The 23,372-nt window shown below is 40.5% G+C and overlaps 1 long non-coding RNA gene across 5 annotated transcripts in view; it reads left to right on the top strand.

The window, feature by feature from the left end:
- The window catches only part of LOC138760500 (uncharacterized), an 81,068-nt gene extending 74,068 nt beyond the window's left edge, over positions 1-7,000 (top strand). For 3 of the 5 annotated variants that reach the window (XR_011355663.1, XR_011355664.1, XR_011355667.1), the window contains 3 exons: positions 960-1,276; positions 3,565-4,208; positions 5,144-7,000. This is a non-coding gene — a long non-coding RNA (uncharacterized lncRNA). The remainder of the gene's footprint in view (positions 1-959; positions 1,277-3,564; positions 4,209-5,143) is intronic. The other 2 variants (XR_011355665.1, XR_011355666.1) reach the window with 2 other exon arrangements.
- Positions 7,001-23,372: the final 16,372 nt, after the last annotated feature.

Genomic DNA, 23,372 nt, shown 5'->3' with positions numbered 1-23,372 from the left:
TCCAATAAACCACCTCTAATTGCAAAATCCTACTCTAACAACTGCCTCAACACTGGCCAATGATGCACCTGCCTTCCCAACACCTTGATGATCATATCCACAATCCCTTGACCTGATTCCATCTCCAACCAATGACTACACCATACAGTCTCCACCCCAACTCCCCACCCATGACGCCCATTCCGAAATGCTGAATTCCAACTCCCTCCTCAGCACATACTCTCAACACCCAACCAGTGATCATTGTCTTCCTCCCCAGGCTGACAATTTCCACTTTACTTATCAGAGAAACCACTTTTCCCAGGTAGTTGACGCTAACTGCACACATTTTACTAATGCTACTTGACTCCCCAAAGCTGGACCCAGACATTTCCTATTTCCTTCACACGTTCTGACATGAGCTTCCTGTGCTACTGAATTTGAAAGTCCTAAGCTTGTGAACACAGCACCAATTGCCTCTTTGCCCAGTGGCCACTCAATGCATTTCCATAGGAACCAACCAAATTCTAGCCTTGATCTTGTATGTCAAAGTCTTTGGGGCCATCACAAAAATTGAATTCTCCCATAGTGGAGCATTTAAGCATTCTTTTAACATTCTGGAGGGGTTTGAAGGACAATTATTCTATTCTGGGAGACTGACAAAATAGACTGTCATTTGCAATGAATTGGCAGAAGCTCAGTCAGTCTGTTATAGGGGCAGCTAATTCAACACCTCCTGTTGTGTGCCTTTGTTGACGTCAAATTCCAACCCCACTGTGTCAGCAGAATTTTATATCACTATAAATTTTGAAAACAATTTGGTCCATGTGAAATTTGTGGTTAACGTAAACTAAAATGTTTTCTTAACTGGACTGAAATAATAATAAGAAACAGACATGGCAGGCGCTGCCAGATTTGAAATCTTATGATCCCCAAACATTTATTACTCTTTTTGTTTCCTGGTGTCAAAATCCCCGTAGCTCTGTGAAAACCTGAAAATGAACCTGGCACTTGCAGTTGACCGAAACGTGTGATATCCTAGAACCGGCTGATCACAAATCAACAATCAGATAAGTCTATCTCATCAAAATTATATTGAATTCAATTTCCCAGAATAAAATGATACTACTGTAACTTTTTTTCCAAAGGACACTTCACAATCCAATTCTGATTCAGCAGTTTTCCAGCCTGGAGACACTGACCCCACATCTGCAGATCACCTCGTTGTGGGCATTTGACAAGCAATGAACACATGATTTTCTGCAGAACACATTTCTCAAAACACCTTTAAACTAAGGTAACTCAACTTAAAAGTGCTTTGTTTTCGATCATCTTATTTTGCAAATATATTGTAAAAATTCCCAAGAGAGATAATATCTTTAGGGCAAATTATGAATGGGAAATGGAGACATACAATTGTCAACATCCTTAGGGAAGGGTGTGCATCCCCTTAAGACCCCTAAGGAAATGGCAAACCTCCTGAAGTGTAAACATTGTGCAATAATTGGATGGAGGAGTTTATAGCAGAGAGAAAAAAACATAGCGCTCATCTTTGGATATTCTCATTTCCCACCTGTTTATATTTGCCTCATAGGTTAAAAGTTCTCAAAACCTCTTAAATGTTATCTTCACTACTCTTTAAGTGATTTTTTTCCTCTCGATTTGCCAATTAACCACGGCCTACGAGGTTTCTGCCAAATGAAATTCTGTTCACACTGCCAGGTGTCTCATGATTTTGTACACATTGATTAAATCTCTCTTCAGTGTTTCAGACATAAGCAAAGGTCGGCGATGTTTTTAAAGTAAACCCATCATTATAAGATATAAATTGTTTATTTCCTGTTCATCTGCCCTGTTTTGCATGGCTTTGTTTTGTAAAAGATTGTACTGGATCATTGTAGAGCCTTATAGCTGAACAATGAGAGGAATTTTATTTTAGTCAATTACCAGTCAACCTGAATTACTGTAATAGTTTGAATATAACATGGGATTTAAAGGATCTGATAACATACAACTGCAAAGGAGAGGAAAAGATGCGGGTGTCTAATTATGTGCCTTTCATTGTTAAAGGATATACAGGTACAAGGAAAAGATTTGATTCCAGATACTATTTATTGTAATTAAACAAAAATGTAATATTACACAAATTTGCATTTGGTCTGCCTTAAGGCACACAAAGACTCGCCTTTAGCATTAGCATTACCCCGTGTCCCTTAAAGTCAGAGAAAGAAAAGCAAAGGTGAGACCTCAATAGTCACTGTGCGTCTGTGGATTCGCCTTCACTGTTCTCGCAGCTTCTGCAGCCGCAAAGGATTTTAGATCAGTTCAAACTATCAGCAACCCAAGCCCAGATCTAAACCTCTGACATGATGAGGAAGCCTTCAGCGTCCATAGCCCTTTCTTGCCCTCAGTATCCTCTTGAATCGTGCTCTGATACCTGGTCTCTCAGGAGCTAGTCTCAAGCACCCTGCAGACTAGTGTCCTTTGACCTTGAGTGACCAACAGCCTGTGTGTGTTCCATTCCCACATTCCTAACAGCTCACTGCCTCTGTTTTCTTCAGCTCTGCAGTCCCCCTTGATGGTCCGTGTACTGATATGTTTTCCTCCATTGTATAGCCTTTATATGAGGCTGCACCCTCCTCCACTAATGTTCATCCTTAAGTCTCCTCCCCTTTTGCCCAGGCCATAAAGGTCATGTTACCTCTCCCTTTCTGGCAGTCCTGTACCTGGATCCGGGCCAGGCAAATTCTTGTGTGCATTAAAGCCTATTGTTCCTGCAGCCTATGACTCTGTGGTTATTGTTAGAGCCTATCAGTACGCCACTGTAGTAACCGTCACTAGGGTTATCTCCTCTGCGTCTCCTTCTCAACATTACGATGGCAGGGTGGAGGAGGGAATTTCCCTTTACTGGCACCTTGCGCCAGTTCGTTGCTCTCCTGGAGTCTGACACTCCTCAATGTCCTGTCGAATGTATGGGGTTCCATCTTGGGCCCAGACCCCGCAGTTGCAGGTATTTAAATAAATAAATTGGGAATTTGGAAAGATGCATTAAAGTAGGGATTTCACATGGAAGAGCTTTGCAAAATTTATATGATTTACTTAAGGATTATATTGGATCTAACCACATTGAACTTGGTCAAAACTTTAGATATATTCAAGATTGAAGATTCAATTTATTGTCCTTGTAATAAAACAGTGTCACATTATATGAAATTGCTTTTGCCTGCTGTAAGGCAGACAGATTCACCATTGGTAGAAATTGCCTGAAGCGCCTCTTACAGTCAGAGAAAGAGAAGCAAAAGAGAGTCCCCCCAGAGTCACTGAGTGTCCATTCATATAATCTCTTGTTGGTACATAGAGCATAATGATTTGATCTAAAGAGTTACTAGTTGGCATTGTGATGTGCTGTTCCATGAAATGTAACTACTTCCTGCTCCAGAGATATCACTCATCTTGTTCCAGAGACTAAGGCCCCCGGTTCATTAGCATCCAAGAATTGATATTAAGGCTCAAAACAAAATGGGTGCAATTGCCTTGGAAAATGCTGTCGCTGCCTTCATCAGAATGCATGTATTTTTTTTCCAGGTTGTCGTACCACATGGAATCTTGAGTTACCAATGTGCCTGGAAAAGAAAGGATGCCATTGGAACTGGGAACCTGGCTTCTGTTCCAGTGCAGGTTGTAGCTGATGCACCAATGGATGCTGTGACATCTGCTGAGTTCCTCCTGCATTTCAGTGTTTTTCCTGACCTGGAGTGAAAGAGCCATTCTCATGAGTACAAAATCTTTCACAACCAATGAGCTATATTCCTCATTGTAATCACTGTTGCAGTAACCAACTTCAAGAACAGAGAGCAGAACAGCACAGAAACTGTTCCCAAGCCCATAAAGTCTTCACTGAACAAAATGCCAACCTGAGACAATCTGATGCTATAGTTTTATGGAGCTACCATTTACGAACTGGATGCTGGATCCTCACTGCTATTCTGGCAAGGGAAGAGACATAACAAAATTGAATGTTAAATACATCAGAACTGGTGCCAAGAGGGGCATTGCGGGCATTGCCTCCCTAAATGAGGTATTGTGACCTCCCACCCACCTGCAGCACTCGCATCACTGGCATCACCAGTGTCACTAGTCTCCACACGATATAAGCAGTGCGTTTGTATGTTATGTCAGAGGGAGGGGGAAATGTGATGGTGGCGGCGCATGGAGAAAGTTCATGGCAGGTAGGTACCACCACCTCTCCCTCCCCCATATTGAGCGAGTATTTGAATGTCAGTTTGGCCCCCTGTGGTTATCCTAATGCCCCTTGATTAGACGTTCTGACATTGACCCTGAAATCCAGCATCGTGTTATCTCCATTTCTATTTTATTTCCTTTCCTTGTTGAATGCAAGAGCAGGGATGTGATGTTGAAGCTTTATAAGGCACTGGTGGGACCTCATTTGGAATATTCTGAGGAGTTTTAGGCTCCTCATTTAAGATATGATGTGCTGACATTGGAGAGGCTACAAAAGAGGTTCTCCAAGATAATTCAAGATTATCATATGAAGAGTGTTTGACAGCTCTTGACCTATATTCATTGGAATTTAGGAGAATGAGGGGGGATCTCATTGAAACATTTTGAATGAAGGGTAGATGCTGAAAGGTTGTTTCCCATGGTGGGGGAGTCTAGGGCAAGAGGACACAACTTTAGGATTGAAGGGTGTCTGCTTAGAACAGAGATGCATAAGAATTTCTTCAGTCAGTGACTGGCAAATCTGTGGAATTTGTTGCCACAGGCAGTTGGAGAGACCAGGTCATTGGGTGTATTTAAGCAGAGATTGATAGTTTCTTGATTACCCAGGATGTCAAAGGTTATGGGGAGAAGGCCAGGGAATGGGGCTGAGTGGGAAAATGGATCAGCTCATGATTGAATGGTGGAGCAGACTTGAATGGGCTGAATAACCTATTTCTGCTCCTATGTCTTATGGTCTCTTTTGAGAAAATCATTGACCCGTCTTCCTTTGGCTCTGCTGGCGGAGATGGTGTACCACCATTTTCTATCCATTAGCTTTTCTTACCATTGTTTCCTGAAAATACTTAACAAAGTGAGGCAGTTATTGCCACCACATTTGTTCACTGTGATCGCCAATCAGAATTAAGGGTTTCTCTCCCTCCAGGTGTGCTTTCAGAATTTGTTTCTGGATGAGGATATGCCACCAGGTTCTGCAGTCCCAAGATCTGACTTGACGGCGAGGATGCCACTGTGAAGCAGGCCTGCATGAAATAATCACTGTCTTTGTATGCATCCTATTGTGGGAAAAGCATCATGTAAAGATGTCATTTCAAACAAAAAGTAAGAGTTTGAAGAAGTATCCTTTTGGAAGCTTTATTGTGAGATGGGTGAAAGCACCACATTTTTTCTGCCCTCAGAAGCACTGAGAGGACGCTGTAAAGCCATTCCTTGAAATGCTGCTATCCACGTCATGAAGATTATCTCATTTTCATGGTAGGTGTTTCAATGATACAGCTTGATAGAAGGTCCTTCCAGTCAATGGAACCTCTGCCACCCTATTTCACACAATTACCCTACCAGCCCCATATATTTTAGAGGGTGGGAGGAAACCAGAGCACCCAGATAAAACCCATGCAGGTCACAGTGAAAACTTACAGTTCCTTTCGAACCCCGGTCGACGGTGCTGTAATAGCATTGGGATAAATTCTAGGGGTAGCATGCTGCCCATCTTTCAGAAGCAACTGTAATTTACCTTTGATACAGGAAGTAAAGGTAATGGTCCAGAAATTGAATTTCATTCCATGTGGGTGCTCTCAATAGTTGATATTGGGTACAACAAACAACCTAATACATCCTTTTTAAAGAAATCTTTATTTTGGCTTTCTCCCATTTAAAACACCATGAATCAACCAACGCATTCACAGACAGCAGCTACTTCTCACACTCACAGCTGTCGTCTCATTGTCATGTTAACCTCTGGGAACTACACAGGATGCCACGGATATGGAAAGAAATAAGGATGGAGGAATGGGGTGGGGAGAGAAAATTAATTGAGCGGGCAAAATTAAATGGTGGTGCAGGGATCCCTGGGTGAGGAAATAGTTGAACAGTGAAGCGTTGGTTATCAAGGCCTCCCACACCATGCCACAAGCAGCTCGACTTCATTCTACCGTCAGCACCTTGGATCACAACATCTCATGCCTGTGACCCTTCAGAGCTGCCTTTCACTTATAAAGGAAAGAGGGAGAGTCAATGAACATAAAATGATACACCAGCAGGTATCCTTACAGTCCTGTTTGGTTTCCAAAATGCTCCTCAATGTACGCTTGGTTTGCTGTAAATGGTCATGAAGGTGGTAGACTATGATCCTTTGATCTATAAGTCAGAAATGTGGGGCATGCACATTGATAATGTTATCACGTGCAATATTAAATGGCGACTATGTTAGGCATATGAAGGGAATAGAGGTATCTGTATCAGGTGCAAGTCGCAATGTTTTAGTGTAAATTATGTTTACATTATGATTGGTGCTCACTTTTGGGCTGAAGTGTTTGTTCCTGCTCTGTATCATTCTATTTTCCATAAATCACAACAGGAGATGTCTGGTCAAATTTCCCATTGGGTGGGCCTTTTGTTGTAAATGGGAACAAGTACTTCAAAAACTTGTGCAAAGTGCCTTGATGCATCATTTACTTCTGTGTCATGTTTGTGTACAATATGAAGGGGAATTTGATAGCAACTATTTACCCATCCATCTGCTACATTGTCTTACCAGGTGATGAAGGTCATGGATGTGAGTGGCGAAGCGAACTGAACACACTGGGGCCAGAGAGTGAAAGGGTAACATTCCTTTACATCTTCTCATGTGCCTCAGTGTCAAACTTTGTTTGAAAACATTTGAGCTTTTCTTTGTGAAGGGTATGTCTTAAATACAAGTAAAAGTTAAAAGAGAGAATGTATTTTATTGATATGTCTAATTCTGCTCTTCTTTATTTCTTAAAATAAAGTCTCCTTTCCTCTATGTTCTGTAAATGTATATCTTAATTAGCTGATATATACCTGGGAATACAGATACACAATTCCCTGAAAGTGGTGTCATAGGTAGATATTGTTGTAAAGGGAACTTTTGGCATTTAGCTTTCATAAATTAGAGTATTGAATATAGGAGTTGGGATGTTGTTGTAAAGTTGTATAAGGCCATATTTGGAGTATTATGTGCAGTTTTGGTCTCCTAACTGCAGGAAATATATCAATAAGGTAGAAAGAGTGCAGAGAAGATTTTAGGATGATGCCCAGACTTCAGGAACTGAATTACAGGGAAAGGTTAAACAGTTTAGAATTTTATTCCCTGGAGTGTAGAAGAATGAGGGGAGATTTGATGGATACATTTAAAATTATGAGGGGGATAGACAGAGTAAATATAGGTAGGCTTTTTCCACTGAGTGTAGGTGAGATACAAACCAGAGGACATTAGACCTCTGTGTTTCACAATATATGTGAAAAGACAATAAATTTAGACTAAACCAAAGTTTAAATGAAAGCAAAATAAAAAAAAGACAATTTTGTGTGCTGCAATGAGAAAGAAAATAGGGATGAATAAGCACTTAAGAAAAAGAGCATTGGTAGAACATTTAGCCCTTCAAGCCTGCAAGCTCACACCAAGACACAAGAGAAACTTGTCCGTGAACTACTCTTTGCAGACGATGCCGCTTTAGTTGCCCATTCAGAGCCAGCTCTTCAGCGCTTGACGTCCTGCTTTGCGGAAACTGCCAAAATGTTTGGCCTGGAAGTCAGCCTGAAGAAAACTGAGGTCCTCCATCAGCCAGCTCCCCACCATGACTACCAGCCCCCCCACATCTCCATCGGGCACACAAAACTCAAAACGGTCAACCAGTTTACCTATCTCGGCTGCACCATTTCATCAGATGCAAGGATCGACAATGAGATAGACAACAGACTCGCCAAGGCAAATAGCACCTTTGGAAGACTACACAAAAGAGTCTGGAAAAACAACCAACTGAAAAACCTCACAAAGATAAGCGTATACAGAGCCGTTGTCATACCCACACTCCTGTTCGGCTCCGAATCATGGGTCCTCTACCAGCACCACCTACGGCTCCTAGAACGCTTCCACCAGCGTTGTCTCCGCTCCATCCTCAACATCCATTGGAGCGCTTACATCCCTAACGTCGAAGTACTCGAGATGGCAGAGGTCGACAGCATCGAGTCCACGCTGCTGAAGATCCAGCTGCGCTGGATGGGTCACGTCTCCAGAATGGAGGACCATCGCCTTCCCAAGATCGTGTTATATGGCGAGCTCTCCACTGGCCACCGTGACAGAGGTGCACCAAAGAAAACGTACAAGGACTGCCTAAAGAAATCTCTTGGTGCCTGCCACATTGACCACCGCCAGTGGGCTGATAACGCCTCAAACCGTGCATCTTGGCGCCTCACAGTTTGGCGGGCAGCAACCTCCTTTGAAGAAGACCACAGAGCCCACCTCACTGACAAAAGGCAAAGGAGGAAAAACCCAACACCCAACCCCAACCAACCAATTTTCCCCTGCAACCGCTGCAATCGTGTCTGCCTGTCCCGCATCGGACTTGTCAGCCACAAACGAGCCTGCAGCTGACGTGGACTTTTTACCCCCTCCATAAATCTTCGTCCGCGAAGCCAAGCCAAAGAAAGAAACTATCAGATTATAGCTGATCTCCATATCAACACCACTTTCCACCCTTTTTCTTCTATCACTTGATTCTTCTAATATACAAAACCGAATTGATTTTAGTGTTGAGTGCAACTCACGATTGAACCTTCAGAGCCCTTCAGGGTAGAGAATTCCAAAGATTCACCATCTTCTGGGAGAAGAAATTTCTCTTCATCTCAGGTTATTGGGTGGGTCTGTGACCCTTTATTTCAGACACCTCGGTCAAAGGAAATACCTTCCCAGAATCTACCCTGTGTATGTATGTGTATGTATGCAAATGGAACCATAGAATATTACAGCACAGACGAGAAGGGCCAAAGGTTAAAGGTTTAGGGGGAACATTAGAGTGAACTTCTTCACCCAGAGAGTGGTGGGAGTGTGGAAAGAGCTGCCAACTGAAATGGTGAATGCGGGCTCAGTTTTGCTATTTAAGAAGTATTTGAACAGGTACATGAATGGGAGAGGTATGGAGGACTATGGATAGGGTGCAAGTCAGTGGAATTAGGCAGGAAAATGGTTTGGCACAGACGAGAAGGGCCGAAGGAGCCTTTTTCTGTGCTGTAATATTCTATGGTTCCGGCATGGACTAGTAGGGCCAAACTGGCCTGTTCCGTGCTATATATGGTTATATGGTTATATGGTTAATTGAAGGGTTGAATGTTCTACCCATGCTCTTTTTCTTAAGTGCTTATTCATCCCTGTTTCTTTACTCATTGCAACATGCAAAATTGTCTTTTTTTATTTTGCTTTCATTTAAACTTTGGTTTAGTCTGAATTTATTGTCTTTTCACATATGTTGTGAAACATAGAAGTCTGCAGATGCTGTGATTGTAGTAAAAACACACCGAGATGCTGGAGGAACTCAGCCGGTCTTTTCAACATCTGTAGAGACAAAGATTTATTGCTGATGTTTTGGGCCTGAGCCTTTCTTAAGGAGTAAGCGGAATAAGCCAGAAGCAGGAAATCTCAGAATTCAAACAATGGTGGAGGAATCCAGTCCAACAAAAGGTGTTAAAGGTAAGAATTTAATATTAATGCCATCAGATTGGAGGGTGCCCAGTCAGAAGATGAGGTGCCGTTCCTCCAATTTGCGGGTGGTCTCAGTCTGGCAGTACATGAGACGATGGACAGACATGTCAAAAAGGAATGGGGTGGAGAATTGAACTGGAAGATCCATGCTATTATGGCGGACAGAGCTGAGGTGATCAACTAGGCAATTTCTCAGTCTGTCTAATATAGAGGGGACCACATCGGAAACACCAGATGCAGTAGATGAGCCCTGCTGAATCAGAAGTGAAACATCGCTTCACTTGGAAGAACTGTTTGGGCCCCCACATGATGGTGAGGGAGGAGGTGTGGGTGCAAGTAGAGCATCTCCTGCAGTCACGGACATTTTTTTCACGTACGTTGTTCAGAGCTACACTGCTTTCTGTCCGTGGCGGCATTATTAGCATCATATCATTGTACCCAGCTCATTTTAATGGTCTTCTACTTTGTTAACTTTTATCTATCTAAAATTCATAAATCTGATTCCATTTCTTGGTGATTTCTGACTTCTATACCATGTCTTTCTGCAGTGATTTATCTCATTCACCATTTATATTATCTAGATTTGTTCACTTCACATTCACGCTAATAACTTGCATCTGGTAGATTAGTAAAAAATAGAACTTCTTGAAAAGAGTACCCCTTTAGTTAAAGTAGACCCCCGGTCCACATTTTTCTCCAATTTTGAGATGGCATGTCTTATACAAAGTCAAGTGGCTGTGGTTTGGATTCTACTAGATTTTAAATGACTCAACAAAATTTAATTCATGCAGCAATGTTTAAAAATATATAATATCTACACCATGAAAGGTTGAAAATTCATCATTCATTCACCCACAGTGCAATTCATCCTTATTCATTACCACACGCTGTGGTAATAAGCATGCATCCATTTCCAGTATGGAGCTCTCTAATGCTCCGGCAACTTTTGATGTGAAACCTTTCACACAGTTGTGTCTCCAAGTGTTTACCAAATGTGGTCAAAGTAGTTATGCAGCTGCTTTGCATCATCCTTGCTTGCTCTTTTACAACCTAATTTTAAGATGAAGTGGTAACATATGCATAACAAAAATCTGCAATAAATCTAGGGATCTTAAAGTTAGCAAATACCTCTCAGTTTTCTCAAATGATACGAGTTCTCTACTAAAGTAGAGCTTACAAGAATTAGTTTGGTGATACTGTAATATTATCTGTGCAAATGTTTATTGCTCTATATCAAATTACTTTCTCCACTATTTGAATGGAAGGCCATAAGCCTTCCATGGTCTGATAAAGTCAAGGGCCTTTTTCTCACTCCAGGGCTTTTAAAAAAAATCACGGTATCCTATTGCACAATTGGTCCGTCCTGACCCGTGTGGAGTAGTATCACAACCAACTATAGCATCTGTAAGAATAATAAGACAACATAAGAAAATAAATCACTATTTTGGAAATGCTTTTTTTTCCAGTATTGGAATCTAAGCAAATTTTTACACCGGGCAAAACTATCATAAGAACACATCTTGGTGGGTGAGCTATACCACATTCTGAAATCTGAAGAGTGCCCAAAAATTCTTAAAATACTATAAACTCTGAAATGTATTTCATTTGTTATGAGACATTATTCAGATCTCCAATCAGATTAACATTCTCTTCTCACAATAAAACAATCAACTTCGGGAAAAAAAAGTCCCTTCACTGTTTACTAACCAAATAGGCAGATGACCAAAAATGTTCACCGTGATTGTAGTCCCTCATTGCCCTTTAGTTGACTGATATAAAGCAGGCACAGGTGACTCCATTAGTATCATAGCAAATCTGATATGCCAGTCCTATCTCTTATGTAAGAGACTCTTACATTACAGAAATAAATTCAATAAATACATAGAACTTAAAATGGCATCACTTCAATTCAATTTTTTTCACCAAGTTTTTTCCTGATTGTATAAAGTCACAAAAATATTTAAAGACCCAAACAAAAGATATTAATTTTCTACACTTGGTTACAGTCACCTGAACATAATTCTTTGAGTAATGTTAATACAGGGTGCCCAATGAAGTAGTGAAATTTCAGACACTTTTTGGGAGGCAGGAATTAATGACTTGGGAAGCAAATAAGAAGCTCAGGTCCTTTGCACGTAATCATTGGTACTGCAGGGCATTGGAAACACATGTGTCTTTGCTCTCACCCCTTCCTTTCTGAATCCCGGCTAAGGAGCAAACGTGTTTTTTGATTGGCTTTAATTTTTTCAAGACAGCGGTCTTTGTCTTGTAATGGATATGTTTCAGTTTTCTAATGAATACCATCTTGATTTTGGTTTTCTCTTCCCAAATAATGCAGCTTAATTTAAAATAAGATCACATTCATTTTTGTCCCTCAGACAAATGATGAAGAACAGATTATATAATGCTGCAGTCCAAAATAGTTAAATGTAATCACTAAATGAACCCTTGGTTTTCTTGCTTGAACTTAGAAACAACTGGTTAATTGTGTACACTAAGTCCCCGGGTTAAAAATGTCCGACTTATGGATAACTCGTACTTATGGATGGATCGCGTGCGACTTCAGCAGTTCGTCGTCTAGAGGAAAGAGAATACCTTCTCCCATTTTAACTCGGATTATGTGTTGAGTGTGTAACTTTGTATTTGGCTTTAAATGTTCTCTTATTTACACTTGTAATCATGCCTCCAAAGCGTAAAACCAATGCAAGTGCTGATGGTTGAAAATAAAGTGGAAATAATAAAGCAATCGGAAAGAGGTGAAATGTCATCGGTCACTGGAAAAGTGTTAGGCTGCAGTCAGTCAATGATCGGAACAATTTAAAGGATAAACTGAGAATAATGGAGCATGTGAAAGGCCCTTCCCCGATGAAAGCTACAGTTATTACTAAGCAATGCAGTGGTTTAATTGTTGAAATGGAACGGCTATTGATAATTTGGTTAGACTACCAAAATCAACGTAATATGCCTGTTAATGGCTTGAAGCCTTTTCAATGATTTAAAAGCTGAACATGCAGCAAGTGAAGGTCATTGTGATGAAGAATTTGTTGCGAGTCGGGGTTGGTTCAATCGTTTCAAAGTGAGGGCAAATTTACATAATATTAAATTGCAAGGTGAAGCAGCAAGTGTCGACGTAAGTGTGGAGAGTGATTTTCCTGAAATGTTGAAAAAAATTATTGAGGAGAAAGGTTATTTGCCAGACCAAATATTTAATGTAGATGAGATTGGTTTACTTTGGGAAAAAAAAAATGCATGAAAGGACTTGCACTTCAAAAGAGGAAAAAAGAGCACCAGGGCATAAGGCATCGAATGTTTTTGCTTGGGAGTAAAACGCATCCGGGGATTTCAAGGTCAAGCCTTTTCTTGCGTATCGCTCCCTAAATCCGAGGACTTAAGGCATCTCTTCCCATTATTTGCAAGGCAAATGCGAAAGCTTGGGTTACAATTGCCATCTTTGAAGATTGGTTCTTGAACCATTTTGTCCCTGATGTTGAACGTTATTGCTTGGCCAAGAAAATTCCTTTCAAGATTCTTCTTGAGCTTGACAACGCACCCAGACCTTCACCCCAATGTAAAGGTTGTATGTTTACCCCTCAACACTTCATCAGCCAATGGATCAGGGATCCTTTAAGGCCTATCATTTATGGCAGACCTTCTCACAAGCAGTCAGGGCTACCCAAGATGATGTGATGAGCTTAAGGTAGAGGTCTGGAGGAATTATAACTTCTAAGATGTCATCAAAAATATTGCTGATTCTTGGGATGAAGTGAAGCAGTCAGATATGAAAGGATTTTGCCCCTCTATTCGCTCATGCTTTTCAGGGGTTTACAGCTGATGCCATAGCCGAAGCCAGGCAAGTTGTGGTTGATATTGGTAATCAACTGCAGTTAGACATCAGTGAAATTGATGTTGCAGAGTTACTCGACTCCCATGCCGAAGTAGTGTCCAATGAAACTAGAACAGCAGATGATAACATTTGAAGAAGAAGACTGGGACTTAAAAACTCCAGAACTGAAACCTCTCATTTTTTAAAATTTTTTTAATTTTTCACACTATGAACCATACTGACCAAAATACATACAGACATTTTTCTCTTGAATATATAGTGTCATTTTCTCCCCTTTTTCCCCCCTCCTTTCCCTCCCTCCCCCACCCCCCTTCCCATTTATTCAAAGTTCAATCTATATGATACATTAAACCCATTAAACAATGTCGTCACTTAATAAAAATAAACAATGAATTTTTGTCTTTTACTTTTACAAACTGAGTCAGTTCATTTCGTTGTCTTCTCCTTCGGTCATTTTAGGTGGTGGAGGTCCATGGTAGGATTTCTCTATTGTGTTTCATGTACGGTTCCCATATTTGTTCGAATATTGTGATGTTATTTCTTAAATTATATGTTATTTTTTCTAATGGAATACATTTATTTATTTCTATGTACCATTGTTGTATTCTCAAGTTGTCTTCTAATTTCCAGGTTGACATAATACATTTTTTTGCTATATCTAGGGCTATCATAATAAATATTTTTTGTGCTCCATCCAAATCGAGTCCAAATTCTTTATTTCTTATATTACTTAGAAGGAAGATCTCTGGGTTTTTTGGTATATTGCTTTTTGTGGTTTTATTTAATATCTGGTTTAGATCTTCCCAAAATTTTTTCACTTTCTCTCATTCCCAAATTGCATGTATTCTTGTTCCCGTTTCCTTTTTACAGCAAAAACATCTGTCTGATACTGTTGGTCCCATTTATTTAACTTTTGTGGTGTGTTGTATAGCCTGTGTAAAGAAGTGATGGCAAAGGTAGAGGAGGAAGATCCAAATATGGAAAGGTTCATTAAAGTTTACTGTATGTACAGTTACTGAGAGCCTCAGCTGCTACAAGGCCATTTATAACGAGTAAAATAAAACCTCTGTACAAACCTCCCTTGATGCCTACTTCAAGAAATTGAATCCAGTAATTTTATATGCATGCATAGGTAAAATATATATTATATACTAAGACAAACATTTAACTATCTGACACTAAATAAGAATTGTATGTACCTGTTCTGACTTACCTACAAATTCAACTTAAAGACAGACTTAGGAGTGGATCTCGTTCATAACCTGGAGACTGCCTGTATTTAAAAGAAATTTAATAAAATGTGCTAATTAGTTTCCTAACACTAATGAAGGAAATGCATTCCACCATGAGCTTCTTGTAGAAAAATAGTTTTAGCTTCTATTAAACAAATTTAAAGTGAGCTGTACTGTTGGAATCACTCCTTTTAGGATATCCAAGTCAAGTCAAGTCACATTTATTTATCGTTCATACAATGTTCGCATAGTAAAGAAGAGATAAAATTTCTCTGGAACCACAGAACATATTTACATAAATATATGTTAGAATAGAAAGAAGTTAAACACATTGAAATAATAAAATATTAAGACGTATACAGTAGAAGTCCATGGTACACAATCCACATATGTTCTGGGAATTCAAGACCCTGATGCTTGGGGGAAAAATGTTGCCTAATCTGTACATAATGACCTGAGTGCTATGGTACCTCTTACCAGATGGCAGAAGGGAGAACAATTTACATGAGGGGTGTGTGGAGTCCTTCACAATGTTTATTGCCTTTCTCCTGCATCCGCTGATTTCACTATCCTCTGCCGGGTCTTGCAGTCTGAGGAGGTACAACTTCCAAACCAGGCAGTGATACAGTTGAACAGGATGCTCTCAATACATCCTCTGTAGAATGTAGTGAGGATGGAGGGTGGGAGATGAACTTTCCTCAGCCTTCGCAGGAAGTAAAGCCGCTGCTGGGCTTTCTTGGCAATGGAGCTGGTGAGATTTCTGCCAAGTGTACACCAATTAACTTGATACTCTTGCCGACCTCAATGGTGGAGCCATCAATGGTCAGCAGAGCGTGGTCCCCCCAAGCCCTCAGTAAGGAAAAGAATTCTACATCTCTCCCCTACACTCTCTGAAACCATTTTTTTTCTAATTTTTCCTGTTCTGATGAAGGATCTTCAACTTGAAATATTAATTCAGTTTCTCTTTCCAGAGATGCTGCCTGACTGGATGAGTTGTAAAGCATGTTATTTTTTTTATTTTTGGGAAAATATTTATCCTGTCTATACGGTAGATTCGTAACAGCATTTTTGCATGTAACTTTGAGAGTGTGACACATGGGGTGGAGGACATGGCCTCTTCCAGTTTGATTTGCTGGTGGTTTCTTGCTCCTGGTGATATATGGTAGCCATTTCAATGCAAAATAATATGTAATGTTCTTAACTTCTGAGAAGTTTTTTGTATCTTTTTATTGTATTAGATGACTTGTCCCTCAACTGGACATCCTATCCCTGGTAGGAGGTATTTCCAAATGTTTCTGTTATTCTTCATCTCTTAACCCAGCGGCTACATCCTCTCCCTCCTTCAATCACCCATCTGGTCAAATAGACAACATATTTTTTCTCCTCTCCAAAATATTTGCAACATGGATTTAAAAAATTGAAGTAAATGCATGTGCACACTATTCCTTGGTGGTTCTCTCTTGTGTTGCATACACTGGTGCCCAGGACATTAAGTTAAATTCACAGACAGCTCTGGAAGGTTGGTGAGACTATACACAATGGCCACAATTTGAATATTTGCGCTGAAAGCTTGGCTGTGGCCTCAGCACTTAAATATTAAATTATAAAAACAGGAATTCCCCACCCCAACCCTCCCCAACCTCTGAACTTTTCCTTACCAGATTGGCATTGAGACTGGTCTCTACTGCAATTCCAATGTAGTCAAGAAGACTCAGTGGTGTGAGGAAATCACTTAAACATAACTAATGAGAAAAACAACTATAAATTCACAGAATTTTTGGACACCACAAAATATTGGGATCATGGGGATCAATGATTAGGAGTTGGAATTCATGCTGTTGGCACAATGCCATTACCTGCCCATCTACCATCCTCTCCACTTCAAGGATGTAATATGTCACCTTTTGCCTGCTATAAAGGCATATAAAGAGCATCACAACAATAAGAAAAAAAATACAAACAAGGGTCCCTTCTGAGACAACAAGTGCCTCCTGTGGATTTGCTTCCTGCATTCCCACAGCAGCTGCAGCCACATGGTTTCCTGTTCAATCCTTTGGAAAAGCAAACCTCCTAAATTGAACCTCCAATAAAATCAGGAATCTTTCAGTGCCAGAGGCCATTTGGGAGCCCACCCTCTTGAATCCTGTTTCTGACACCTGATTCCCACGAAGTGGTCTCCAACAGGTGCAGGTGTGTCCAACAGACAAGGTGTGTCCTTCACCTACTGAGCCCTTTACTGGCCTACTACTGTGGTCCTCTTCCTTGTCTCTCAGGCTTCTCCTTCTCATTGATGGGCATGCAGCTCCATGGCTTAAAGATGTTTCAGTAAAACACCATCATCCACTTTGACAGGCTGTTTAAAGCCTGTATGGGGCCATCAGCACCACAACTGGGCAGTAGAACGACATGGAGGAGCGCTGTGTATCCCCTCCACACTCTCAGGGATCAGTGGCAGCGCTGCCATTACAGTAGTTCCAGTAGTGCAACCATCTTTAATCTATTCATAATGATAATGAATTTATTGTCATACACATTGTGCAATGTGCATATGAACCAATATTCTTACTTGCTGCAGCCAAACAGGAACTTAAGAAAAACTATAATGGCAAACTAATTGAATTAAATTAAAAAAGATAATAAGTACATAAGAGAGATAATAAATATACATCACCAAGTCAAGTTTATTGTCATCTGATTGCACAAGTACAACCCAATGAAACTGCATTCTCCAGTCCTTGGTGCATAGTATTCCTAATACAAAACAAGAGTAATTTGCAATCACAGAAACAATCCTTTTGCACAGCCAGAGTAGAATATGATTAGTGTACCAAAGGGAGGGTACAGTTCTTGAACTAGAGGGCCTGGACCTTCTGCTCAAAGATATCAATGAGAAGAGTTTGTGACTAGGGTGATGGGGGGGGTGGGGGTGTCCTTTATATGATGGCTGCCTCCTTGTAGCAATGCCTCACATCGATGTCTGCCATGGATGGGAGGTTGGAGCCTGTGATGGACCTGGCTATGTTTAATACCTTCTACAGTCTTCTACATTCCTGTGCACTTGAGTTGGCAAACCAAGCTGTGATACAATCATCCAGCATATTTTTCACGTACACAAATGGATGTTTGTTGGAGTGTTCAAGAACATGACAAATCTTCTTGGATGAGTTAGAAAGAAGAGGCATTGGTGTGCCTTTTTCACAATTTTCTCAATGTGCCCAATTAAGATTCAATAAGTATTTATATAAGATGATGAAGGCCTTTGGTGGAAAACTGGCAAAAATGGGCAATTACTTGTAAGTCAGTCCCTGCAACAAAATGTGTTTGGAATATAGGTGACAAAGCATTTGTAAGGCTAGACGGAAACAAGCCTGATTACAACCACATGGTTGCAGTTATCTCAGCTCATAATAAGAAGCAGAGTGGGGAATTTCAGGAAGAACAACTGCTGCGATGCCCATTAAGCCAGTTCAGCTCCACTTGACCAAAAATCTGTAAAAGTTTAGAAGATTCAATTATAATGAAGAGTCAAACAAGGAGGAAGGTTACCTGGGACAATCCTAACAGGCCTTTTACCAGTACTTAACTAGTCAGGTCACTCCCCTTTTACAGAAGAATAATTTACAATTGTTGTTCTCCATTTTATTTTTATCCCTGTAATTCCCATTCAAGGATACTTCAGATGGAATACAAGTTAGAAGGCAGCCTCAAAGGTAAAATTGAGAAATGAGAGCTGGGTTTGGGGATGGGGGTAGGGAGGGCAAAGGTGAAAAATGCTGAGAAGGGGCGGGGGGGAAACAAGATGGCAAAAGGCTAAGGGGAAGAGTTATTTATAGATAAATAAAAAGGGAAAGAAAATGAATAAAGAAGAAAACAGAGTTATTTCAGAAGAGAAATGAAGCCTTGCCCTAGTTAGTGATAATTTTTCAGGTAGTGTATGATATCAGAAAAAAAAATGTTATTCCTCATAATTCCAAGAATTATGTTTGCTTTCTATTTCTGTAACTTTTTTGGTCACACAATCCTCTATAAAAAGTTAGAGGAGATTTGGCATGTCATTGAATACTCCATCAAACTTCTACAGGTTCAATGTGGCAAGTACATTGACTGGTTGTATCACAACCTAGTTTGGTAATTCAAGTGCTCAGGAATGCAAAAGGTGGCAGAAGGTAGCAAACATGTCCAGGTTCATCAAAGGCTCTGACCTCCTCTCCACTGAAGACATCAATATGATGCCCTGTATACAGAAGGCAGCCAACATCATGCAGGCCGTGCATCACCCTGGTGACAACCTCCTCGGTTACTCCCTTTTGGAAGAAGATACAAAAACCTGAGTTTTATTTCAAATGGCTGAGGTTCTTGAACCTCCACTTACTACCCTATCATAAACTACTCCAGCAACACAAGAAGACCTGTCTGTTGTATTGAAACACTGTTAGTTTTTCTTTCACTACTGTAACTGTGAATACTTATTTTCTATCTTTCATATTATGTATCCTTTTCTTATGGTTTTTTTAATATAAGAACATAAGAAATAGGAGCAGGAGTAGGCCATCCGGCCCATCGAGCCTGCTCCACCATTCAATAAGATCATTGATTCAACTCCACCTACCTGCCTTTTCCACATATCCCCGAATTCCTTTCTTATGTAAAAATCTATCTAACTGAACCTTAAATATGTTTAATGAAGTAGCCTCAACTGCTCCGGGATCAACCTGATGAACCTCCTCTGGATTGCCTCCAAGGCCAGTATATTCTTCCTCAAGTGTGGAAACCAGAACTGAACACAAGTACTCAAGGTATGGCCTCACCAGTACCTTGTATAGTTCCAGTATTAACTCTTGATTACAAAGTACCTGTTTGACTGCACTTTCAGTGCATTGTATGACAATAAATTCATGATTATTACTATGTTGAATTCTCCATTGGTGCAGATTGGATCTCTTGTGCATCCATCCCCCTTCCCTTTTACATCACTATTTAGCCACAAACTGCATAGTTCCCATTCTCTGGAATTATTTTGTTTATACTTCTATCAACATCTCTCTCTCCTCCTTAAAGCAATTAATTAAAAGCCTTGATTTTGATTTTAGTTATCCTGTGGAGAAAATTGTTTCACCAGATATATATTTATATTTTTAAAAACATATCTCTGATGGGATTAGTCTTGTTGGCATGGACAATTTATTTCCATGTTATAGAAGTCTATGACTCCATGTCCCACAACCTTCAAAGATTTATGCAGACAATATCTTGGACATCCCTGCCCATACACATTCTTCAGAACTGTGCCATTAGATCTATATTTTTCCCCCTATGGCTTCCGCCTAACTGCATCAGTTCACACTTCTCTGCATTAAATTCAACGTGTCACATCACCTCTCTTTGTCCCATTACAGTCATTTGGTATTAGCCTCTCAATTCATCACATCTCCAAATGTGGCATAATGAGAATAATTTGCAATTTTATTCTTCATTCCAAAATCATTCAAATAAACCATAGCAGTAGTTCTAGGTTTAGTTCATGGGAATCATCACTGCCTTCTGTCCTCCAGTCTGGGAAACAACAATTTACTATAATTTGCTGTTTCCAATACTTAGGCCGATTTTCCCTGAACTTGAACTGCCCTATTCCATGACCGTCCATTTTGTTAACCTGCCTCTAATGTGGAACTTTATCAAACATTTTCTCAGAATCCACAGAGACAACATGCGCTGCATGACTTCATCAATCTTCACTGTTTTCATATTTTTAAAAAATCAAAGATTATCTGCATTTTACAAATCCATGCTGTCACTCTTTTATTAATTCATGGTCCTTCTGAGTGATTTTTAGTCTTTTGCTGTTCATTTCTAAAACATTATCCCTTACCAATGCTGAAATGATTGATCAATGTTCTGAGAAATGTCTTTGCATGTTTTTTTGTACCGAGCTGGTACATTTTCACTTTCTAGTCCTGCTTCACCTCCCCTGTATCAAGGAACTATTGAAAGATTATGGCAAGATCTTCAGTTCCTTCAGCAACCTTGAATACACATCATTTTAAGCACCATCAATCTAATGATTATCAGCCCTTCCATTACCTCTGAAATTTGTGTTTCACTAACATGTTTATCGCCATCCTCTTCCTTAGCAAGTACTGATTCAAAATTCTCACACAGAATTTTAATGCGGCCGCTTAACCACCATTCTCTTCTTTATTCTTAGACAGGTCTCTTTTAACCTCTTTGCTTACCATGTCCATGTTTTTCTTTAAACATGTTCATATTTGACACATGGGCTTTATTGAAAAGGCCAATATTGATTGACCAGTCCTTGAAATGTTGGTGTGAGAAAGTTTAAACTACTGCAATACTTCTGGAGAAGGTGGTCATGCAATGTGGTTGGGAAAGATTTCCAGAACTTAGACCTAGCCTGATGAAAAATTGGAGATGTATTTCCAAAGGAGGTAGGTGTGTGATGGAAGAGAACATGCAGAGATTGGTACATGTCTTTCTTGAGTGTGGAGTTCTGGATATGGGAGGTGCCGTCAGAGTATTATAAATGAAAGCTGCTCAACCTGTCCAGCAGATTATGTTTAGCTCAGTGGTTCTCAACCTTTTTCTTTGCACTCACATACCACTTTAAGTGTTTCATATGCCATAGGTGCTCTGTGATTAATAAGAGATTGTTTAAGGTGGTATGTGAATGGAAAGAAAAAGGATGAAAACCACTGCTTTAATCTTACCTAATTGACCCGTTATGTGCACAGTTTCATCTTCTTTCTTTGGCTTGGTTTCACGGACGAAGATTTATGGAGGGGTATGTCCACGTCTGCTGCAGGCTCGTTGGTGACTGACAAGTCCGATGCGGGACAGGAAGGCACAGTTGCAGCGGTTGCAAGGGAAAATTGGTTGGTTAGGTTTGGGTGTTAGGTTTTTCCTCCTTTGTCTTTTGTCAGTGAAGTGGGCTCTGTGGTCTTCTTCAAAGGAGGTTGCTGCCTGCTGAACTGTGAGGCGCCAAGATGCACGGTTGGAGGCGATATCAGCCCACTGGCGGTGGTCAATGTGGCAGACACCAAGAGATTTCTTTAAGCAATCCTTGTACCTCTTCTTTGGTGCACCTCTGTCTCGGTGGTCAGTGTAGAGCTCGCCATATAACACGATCTTGGGAAGGCGATGGTCCTCCATTCTGGAAACGTGACCCACCCAGCGCAGTTGGGTCTTCAGCAGCGTGGATTCGATGCTTGCGGACTCTGCCAGCTTGAGTACTTCGATGTTGGTGATGAAGTCATTCCAATGAATGTTGAGGATGGAGCGGAGACAACGCTGGTGGAAGCGTTCTAGGAGCCGTAGGTGATGCCGGTAGAGGACCCATGATTTGGAGCCAAACAGGAGTGTGGGTATGACAATGGCTCTGTACACGCTGATCCTTGTGTGTTTCTTCAGGTGGTTGTTTTTCCAGACTCTTTTGTGTAGTCTTGCAAAGGCCTTGGCGAGTCTGTTGTCTATCTCTTTGTCGATCCTTGCATCAGATGAAATGGTGCAGTCGAGGTAGGTAAACTGTTTCATAACTCCAAAGGAAATGGCCCAATGACATTTTTTCTCAAGCAAAACATTTCAGTAACAATTGGGTCGAGAGCAGTGATTCTCATCCTTCCCTTCCCACTCACATCCCACCTTAATCACAGAGCACCGATGGCATAGTGGTATATGAGTGGAAAGAGAAAGGTTGAGAAGCATTGGTTTAGATTCACATTCTAGCATCTATAATCTCCTTTGTGTCTCTTGCAGAGATATCATGGGGCTGGGAGGATTGACCTCAACCACTGTTCAAAATGCATTTCATTGATTGGAGTCATTTTTCTCCTTGATGCCTATTGATTTTATGTATCAGAGCTCATTGATGTCACTGCTGTGCAAACGTTGCCTTGATGTCAAGAACAATATTTCTCCCATCTCTTCTAGAATTCAGTTCTTCATTTCACATTTGATCTGAGGCTTCAGTGAGATTTGGAGCCAGATAGTCCTGTTGCAACTACAACTGGGCAATAGTGAGCAGGCTAATGAAGAATAAATTCAATTGACTGCACTGTTGACCATGCCTTCAATCACTTGGTCTAAATCAATCTATCTTCAATTAAACTGAAGATACATCGATTTCATGGTAATTAGATAGATTGAATGCGTCTTGCTTTCTGTGAACAGGGTACTCCTGGGCAATTGTTCACATTGCTGGAAAGATGTCAGTGTTGCAATGGTCCTGGGATAGCTTGACTGGAAGTTCAACAGCTCTTGAGTGCAGGTCCTCAATTCTGCAGGTGGGATGTTATCATGTCCCAAAGCTAATCCTGTGAATCATGCTCTCAGGCTTTTGTTGATACCAAAAGAGTGAACTTAATTGATTGAAAACTAATGTCTGAGCCAATGGGGATCATCAGGTTCAAGTCAAGTTCAAATTTATTTTCAGAGAACATACAAGACATCCCTGAGATTCTTTTTGCTGTGGGCCAGGCAAAATTTCTACTTATCTGTGGTGTAAGCTGTACTCAAGAAAAAAGATATGCATACAAAAGAGGGAAATGTAAACAAACTCTGCAAATAC

This window comes from Narcine bancroftii, chromosome 4, assembly GCF_036971445.1.
Source record: "Narcine bancroftii isolate sNarBan1 chromosome 4, sNarBan1.hap1, whole genome shotgun sequence".
NCBI lineage: Eukaryota > Metazoa > Chordata > Chondrichthyes > Torpediniformes > Narcinidae > Narcine > Narcine bancroftii.
Note: the sequence above shows the minus strand (reverse complement) of the source record. Positions and strands in the feature narration are given on the sequence as shown.